This window comes from Lolium rigidum, chromosome 4, assembly GCF_022539505.1.
Source record: "Lolium rigidum isolate FL_2022 chromosome 4, APGP_CSIRO_Lrig_0.1, whole genome shotgun sequence".
In the NCBI taxonomy this organism is placed as follows: domain Eukaryota; kingdom Viridiplantae; phylum Streptophyta; class Magnoliopsida; order Poales; family Poaceae; genus Lolium; species Lolium rigidum.
This window is the reverse complement of record NC_061511.1, coordinates 90,659,355-90,668,382: the sequence shown is the minus strand read 5'-3', so window position 1 is coordinate 90,668,382 and position 9,028 is coordinate 90,659,355.

Sequence of the window (9,028 nt, the reverse complement as noted above, 5' to 3'; positions counted from 1 at the left end):
CTAGTGTCTGTCTCTGAACCATGGTTCTTACTTTTATTCTTTGATTTCTTCCAATATCATTTTCTTGTTTCCATTCTCATTGACGATTCAATGATTAGGACTTCTTCTGGTACTGCTAGTCTTAACTGAAGACTAATTTAATAACATACTCCTATTTGGTAAAATAGGTCTTTGTTTTCCCTTACTACCAAAATTGCAGTAATGGTGCTTAATAAGGTACTAACTATGGAATTGGTCGTGATGGTTTATTTTTCTAATAATGGATTAGACTCATTTAGTCCATCCAATCATGGTTTATAATTGATACCTATAACTCTTTAGATTCATTTAGGTTCCATGAAAGGAATCTTTCATGTAGTCTCTGATTCTGGTATGGTCAAATCCCTTCAGTCTTTGACCTCCTTGAGCTATATTTGGTCTCTGATATTTCCTTCGTCCAACTTCTTTATCTTTGACTTACTTGAGCTTTCGTACTTCTGAGTAGATATTACTCACTTTCTCAAGTTAAAGTCCAATTCTTACTTCCTCGAGGTATGAACCTCGGCTTCTGGTCTGACATCCTTCTGAAAGTAATGTTCAGCAATCTTATGAAAATAAGATTGAACTTCCTCTTAGTTCAGACCTTCTTCTTCTCTCTTGCTCAAAATATTGAGTTATTGTACATCCAACTCAATGTTTACTCTACCCCTTAGAGTTTTCTAATGGTGTTCAATTCCTTTTCTTCCAACTATTGGACTTATGATTAGAATATTGGTATAGGTCTTGTTTATAATTTATATTCCTCTAAGGTTTTGCGAAGAAACTTTGTGGTGTATCCACTCAATTGTGGACATCCAATGTGAATCTTTTGACTAAATGTTTATAGATCTAGCTATTTGGCTAACAAGATTTTTATTTGTTCACGAACTTTTGTTACAACTAATTAAATCGTGGACTATTTGTAATACTAACTGGTACCAGCTGTGGTTATTATACCAACTGTGGCTATTTGATATCTAAAAATGGATTCTATTATAGGTTCTGATCAACTGGACGAGACATCTTCTACTTTATCTCTCAGTATTTATACTCTACCAATTGTGGTCTTCTGATATCAACTATGGTCTTCTTATATCTGCTATAGTTCTATATATCATCCTCCTTCATTCAGGGTTTATTTTGCAAGAAAAAACCACTAGCTGACACTATGAATATAGTATCCTAAGTGATTTCCCATGCATTCCCTTTTCCATAATGACTATGGTTCTACTTCTACTACTCCACAGTCATCATATTTTTCACCTCCATGCTTCATATGTACTAAAGTACTCCTCTGTTGAGGTAAAGCATGAGTTTAGGTGGGTACTTCCTTCAGAGTATTGTGGTTACTTCCCATAACTTCACTTTCTTTTGCTGATGAACCTTCCTCTTGTCTTCAGAATCTTTAGAATTCGTCACTTCCTCACACAAATACCATTACCCTCTAGATCTATAGCATCAAGTAAGAACTTGATATTGCAACATGCATTTGCATATCAAAGTCAAACTTCATGTATGGATCTAGTCAAACAATGAAATTCCAATAAAATCCAAGAAGATTCAGCTTTGTGCTTATAATACACATCATCATAAGCCTGAATATGATTGTTGAGTAAGACATCTCTAAACATCAGGCTCAGATGTGTAGTATAGAACACCACATAATATAGGTTTATATCGTGATACTTAGCACGAATATAGGGAATTCTACTATTTGTCTCAACCTTTACCTTAATTGCACATTTGCAATGAGATAAACTTGAAACAAAGTGGTCTAGGATAGTTGTGGTTAACCTAATTTTCTTTGGAAGTATTGACTTAGCTTCCATTTTTATTGAGGACTATCTCACATGATATGTCTAGGTTCGAACATTGCTACTCTAAACACATAACTATGGAAATATAACTCCTATTCTTCCAAGTGTTTCTATCATAAGTCTATGGTCATGATGTGCTTGGCACACTTCCCATATTTTTGGGACACAGTTCTTGCACTATTGTCTGACTTCTAATTGTACTTCTTCTAAGTATTTATGATGTTCTATTCCATCCCATAATGATTCTCAGGTGAATCATATATGATTAGCTACTCTACCACGTAAGTAGACATATATTATTCCTATCACTCTTCCTTATTTCCCATGATTGACTCATCATGGTCTATACTACCTCATATAACTCAGAGTTATCACTTACCATCAATTGTTTCACATGTCTAGATAATTTTACTTACTCATTACTTATCTGGGTCTACATCTTCTATTAGGATATCTTAATTATCTTCGTTACTTGATATTACTTCTAGTACAGGTCTAAGTAATTCTTATTTAACTATAACATGTGTTGGTACACATCTTCCAATAGGATATCTTCCTTATGGTTGTATCCTCTCTTTGGACTACCATGTATTGTATACCAACTGGGGTCTACTCATCTATTGTTTTAAGGACTTATTGATATGCTACATGTTTTGGATTAGCTACCTAACTTCACTTAGGAAGGATAGGTAGGAAATGTTGACCCAAGTGTGTCAGGATTATTCTCAAGTGAATATCCATCTTAAGTCATAAGAAGATTTGGTTCACCTAAGACAACTTCCTATAGACACTACCAATCCTATAGGTCTCCTTTAAAGGGTTTTAATCCTAAGGTCAAAGCATTTGCTCTGATACCAACTGTGATTACCCGGCATACCACTGCATGGTGTAGTATGCAAGTCTGATATAACACCAATGAAACACCGTTCCACTAGTATTATATCGCTCAGAGTGGTACAACAGAAACATATGCGGGTCCAAGGCATGTCTATAGAATTACAACATTGACTCTGTTACATAAGATCATCACAGCCTCCTACTTTACAATGAGGTAAAATTGCAAATAAACTCCAGAAGAACGACTCGTAGTCTAGACTTATCATGAACTCTATTTGTAGAGTATTTAACTAGCTAAAGAGGCTAAGAATAGATTCTAGCTAAGTAGGAGCTAGGTTTAGGAAACTAGTTCCCTTCTACTGCTTAATCTAGGTTTTCTCCTTGCTGGATGTGGTATTTGACTCCTCTGACAGGGTCCTGCCTCTTGAGGTAGTTGTTGACTTCTCGGTCTTCGAGTTGCACTGTAGATCCTCCTTCGTGGCCTCCATATCTAAGCAGGGGATTTAAGAGTGGGATGAGTACGAGCGTACTCAACAAGTTCATTATAGGAAAGAGGTGTTTAATGCACTAGCTACAGCATTAGACCAGAAAGTCTAATACCAATGCAGGTTTTCATAATTATTTCTTCAAGAGGTTGCTTTTATTCAGAAGAGCTATGTCCGTCAGCCTTCACCGGTTTACTAGAACTTCATGGAGCTCCTTTCCGGCCGCGTTCGCAGTTCCATATCCCGGAACAGGGAGTGACAGGTCACGGTTCTGTACACTCTGCAGAGGTGTGTTGCTTTACCCATAAGAGATCTTAACCTTGGTGCCAACCGGGCGCGCAACCCGTCCACACTTCCTATGGTGTGAGGCCCGGTATAAGGTCTAGCCAATCATGTTCCTCCGCTACCTCGAACACCCACCCTTTGTTGCATGCCCCGACCCTGGGTCCACGTCGGTCCCATTATTCCCGTAGATTTCAAGGTGGACCCCGACCACGACAACGAGTGCTTGGGCTCTACCATACACTCCTACGCCGGTAGCTGCAACCCATCCTAGACCGCAATACCGTGGGGACTTAGGACTCCCCGACCTCACCATCTTGCTCCTTCGGGCGACAAGTGTACTACGGACTATGCCGTGGGGACTTAGGACTCCCCAGCCTCACCAGCTTGCCCCCTTGGATTACAAGTGTACTACGGTAAAGCGCATCCGTTGATGAACGAGAGGTAGAAACACTTTTGACTACTCCGTCCCACTCCGGATCTTATGGTTAACACGGGTATTACGGCACAAGAATCACTGGCGACATTTGTTGTTTAATCCTAGATGGATATAAACCCGTGCAATGGAACCTCCACCATATCAACACAATCCATGGTTCCATTGCCCACCACATAGTCATATTCATAGTTATGAAAGTAGTGGTTTTGGTTTTTATGCAATAGTGATAACCATAATACTTTGCAAGTAATTTGCTAGAAATACTCAAATGACATGAGCAAGTGATGAACTTGCCTTTCTTGACTGCAAGATTATGCAGGCAAGGTCTTCGATACGTAGTAACTCCAACTTCTGAAATAACATCATCGTCCGGTAAGGACGATGTTTAAAAGATTGGCAAGGATGCAATAATGCATAATAATGAGATGCAATCGCTCTAAGCGTGACCTAACCCCGAGGATTTAGGATTAGTGAGTTGAAATGATTTGTTTAGAATGTGTTGCACTTTTAGGGTGATTCACAAACAAGGTTCTTATTCAGGTGTGGTTACATGGTATCATGAACAGGTGCTGCAATATGTAATAACAATAAGATTAATAGCACACAACTATAACATTTGGTATAATCTTAACATGTAATGAATAGTGGTTGGTTTTAACACTACATGGCATGGTTAATGATTAATTATCATATACTTCAAAAGAATAACTTTTGAAGAACATGTTCTTTAATAAAGAACAAGTATGATAATTAGGGTTGTGGGGTTCTATGGTTTACTTTGTTTTCCATCGCTTCGGAGTAAGTAGTAGATGAATCCCAACAAAGTTGGATTCCTCAACACCTAGGGCTTGTAAGGTTGAGTTAGGCCTGGCATTCTAAGCAATTATTCATACAAGGTTGCTATCAAGATTGGTTCATCTTGTTGGTGATAGCTAGCTAGGGTTTATAGGTCCTTATAAGCAGGTTGTGGATGATTCCTTATTTTCTTCGAAAGAATAACTTTTGAAGAACATACTTCTTAAATAATAAGAAGTATATCAATTAGGGTTGAGGTTGTCTAGGGTTTGTTATTGGATTCACTAAGTAAGGAATAGTGCTTTCCTGAATAGGATGCTTAATAATTATCTTACACTAATGGGGTTTAGTAGAGTATGGTTAGGGGGTGCATGATAATGGGCATGGTTGCTATTAGGGTTCATCATAATGGTGTGATGCTAGGCATGGTTAATTAAGATTGATATCTTTAAGGATAGGAGCTAGGGTTTGCATTTGGTTGCCCTTATTTGATCAATTAGGTTGGATAGGTATGCCTACATGGACTACTAAATTATTGATAATAGGGCTTTTATAATTTTAGGTGGCATGGCAAGTATTTAATTGCTGTTATGATTCTATGTATGAAAGTAGAATGCCATGATTACCTGTGAGGATCTAGGGTTTATGTTTTAGAAGTAATCTATGGTTCAAATGAAATAGTGGAGCTAGGTTATAAATGGCATTAGGGTTTTAGGATCCCACATGAAATTATGGGGTTATCACTTTGCTTTATAATGGAACTAGGGTTTCCTAATTACTCTATAATTCTTGTATTAATAACTTCATTAATAAAGTGGAAGTTATTAATAAATTTGAAATTAAAATAATATTGGATTTGTCCTTTTATTATTTTTTAAAGAATTAATAATTAGAGTAATTATTAATTAGGATTTACATCCTCCTATTAAGGATTTAATAAATTATAAGCAAAGGAAAATTAGTTTTATTATTTTCCTGATTTGCTTATTGGTTTTTATTAATTTTAGAAGTTTTTATTAATTATTGATTTTTAATTAAATTTGGAATTAAAAATAAAGGTTTAAATAACAAGTGTTAAATAATTAAATTTTTATTAAAAATAAAAATTTCATTTTATATTTTTATTGGATAGAGTTTATTTTTAGGATCATTTTGATATCACATTTGGTATTTTTCAGAATTGAATTGAATTTGATTTATTTACGTAAAGTTGCAGCAATTTGTGAATTTTGAATTTAAACTAAAAATAACTAAAGCTACCCGGCCAGGATACACCCACGATCAATGACCGGTGGGGTCCTAGCCATGTCACCAGCCATGGTGGCGATGACGTGGCACACCCCACGGTGGCCGGTGACGATAGCGGTGGTCGCCGGCGATTCCGGCCACCCGCGAGGCCGTGTTCGGTTGCGTTGGAACGAGAACGAGGAGGCGGTCCTAGTGGTGGTGGCGCCGCCACCAAATGGTCGCCGGAGCTTGGCCGGCGGCGAAGCCGAGCGGCGAGCTCACGGGTTAGCCGTCGCGGTGGAGCTACGGCGCCTAATCGAGCGAAGCGAGCACACCGGGAGGTTGAGGAGCTCACCAGGAGGACGTAGGGCGTGACGGCGAGGTCCATGGCGGTCGGGTTCGCCGGAATCGTCATCTCCGGCCGTCGGAGGGAACGAGCTCGACGGAGACGCTACAGATCGCCATGGCTTGATTCCTTTTGCAAATTGACCATGTCGAGGACGGCGATCACAGTGGTGGTCACGGCGGGGCCTGGGGCTTCCCCAATCGACGGTGATAGCCGGAGTCTGGTCGGGTAGGGTTTCGGCCTAGGGTGAGAACGCGCGGAGGAGGAAGGAAACCGAGTCGAGGGTTCATGCTGGGGTTTTTATAGGCGCTCAAACGAGCCTCGTCACGTCGTCGATGAAGCGAGAGATCGCCGGCGAGAAGAGAAGCCCGCCACGGCGTCGTGCCGTCCACCATGCGCGACGAAGAGATGAGGACGACCCTCTCTCTGTTTTAATTCGACGAAGGGGTATCTTGGGCTAAGTCTGGGCTGTGCTCTGGGCCGGTGCTTGTTGGGCTGCTGGTGGGCTTCGCTGGACGAGAGGAGGTCTAGGTGAGATTTTCTCCTCTCCTTTTCTTTTTCCATTTCTGTTTTTATTTTCTCGTTTTTCCTTTTCTAATTTGCATTCTATTTTAAATTCAAATTTGAACCCTTTTCTATTTTGCAGGTGTTTGATAACTGCAATTTTATGAGGACTAGTAAGAAAATCATTATGTTACTGCATTGTTCTTGAATAAACATTAATAGATATATATATATGTGGCCTTGCTACCATTTTTAATTAGGCAAGAATTTAGGTATTAGTTTTAATTTCCTTTTTCATTTATGATATAACCCTCTGTTGAACAATTAGAGTTGGTTATGCCTCTTCCAATTGTTTTGGAAGTTATTATTATGACTTGGTTTCATATTTGAGGAGTTTGTCAATTGCACATGATTTTATGTGAGATCCAATGTATTAAATTTAATAATTGAAGCTAAAGATTTATTAATGTGCCATACTGGGATTCTATCAGTTCTAGTATAACCCCCTTGTTAAGGTTAATACTATCACTACATTTGAAAGTATCTCAGTAAGGATTGTTTCCATCATGGGTTATCTTGTTTACAAAGATAAATGGTTGATCACTACCCATATGGTGTAATTATAGGTTATAGAAGTTAAATGGCACCATAATGCATGTGCTTGGGTTTATCTCCCCTAACCATGATAAGGTGGTTGTTTACTTAACATTTTATGTACTCCTCTAGTTACTATGATATAGAGAATTAGTTTTACCTTCCACCAATTGACTTCTATTGTTAACCCTCAATTTATCATTTAAGCAACTACATTGGTTATAGTTATTTTTATAGTTAACTTTGGTCATATGGATATATGGTTTCTCACCATATAAAGTATAGAGTTTTACTCTAGAGTTTTCTTGGGTCCTTTAATTGAGGAATAAATGGAATATAGATGTGCTAGAGTTCTACTTATGATCACCAAGTGATTCACAAGTTAAGGTTGGGGTATAAGCCTGGTTTTGATGACTAGTGATCTCCCTATAATTTCATGTGGTGAATGATATTTACTTATCCTCTTAGGGTTTAACTTATCCTCATATACCTCAAGAACATGATCATGGATTAGGCATGATCAACTTGTTTTTAATATCTTTATCTCAAGTTCTTAGGGTTTATGATCATCACTCAATTTATAATGATCAAAGTTTGACTTCCTAAGGATCTCTCATTAAATGGAATTCTCACTTCAATGATCAAGCATTGTCTTGATCAATTAAGGTATAGCACTTCTATTTTACTTACTAGGATGATCATGGTTGTCTCAATAGTTTTATATCCCAGGAAAATGCCCGAGATATTATGTTAGGGTTCTACTCAACAATGATGATATGATCATCTGGTCCTAAGAATAGTTCTCTCTCTCAAATCCAGGTGTTGCCTCATCTATTTTTAGTGTAACTCCATAGCTTGAGTTCTCTCATATATAAGAATGGATTATTCTAGGTTATGATGTACTCCTACTACTCTAGTTCAATTGTTGTCCTTTATTCTTAATTAGATAAAGTTATATTTTGTATGATTGGTCTCTCTCATTTTGGAAAGGACGTTAATACTAACTTAAGGTTAGGCTCCATAGGGATTGATGTGATCATCAATATCTATGTTTAACATAAATGGTTTCTCTCTCTAGGGATTGTCTTGAATAATATCCTATGGTTCTTTCTAAAGATGATGATTTGAATACTTGGATGTATATCCAAGGTTTAGCTCAAGGTTTGTTATTGCTTCTCTAATAAGTAAGATAGAGCTCTCACCTCTCTGGTTTTGGTGTATAATAATTTGAACTAAAGAAGAATTATATTCCTTAGTTGGATCTCCTTGTCTTGTTTTCAAGATTAAAGTAGAATGAATACCATGAGGTTCATGGTAGGATCAAGGATTAGTTTCGGACATGGACAAGATAAGTAAAGAATGGTTTCTCCATTTATGGTTACTTGATTTCCAATTGAATAGATGTTCTTATGTTATGGCAAGGAATACCATGTTATGATCTTTTATGAGATCAAGCAATTGATCATTGAGTAAAGTGTTGTTGTGTTAATTTTAGTTCCATTTGATCTAACCCCTTAGATCAAATCATCTTTTCCCAAAACAAGGTTTTAGCAAAGTCACATTGAGGTTTATAGCGCTTGACTTGATGAGCTACTTCAATTCCACCAAGGTCAAGTGAAACTTCGATTCATCGTGGATCTGTTTTACTTTAAAGCGCGAAAATTACCCAGATTTTCTATGCATG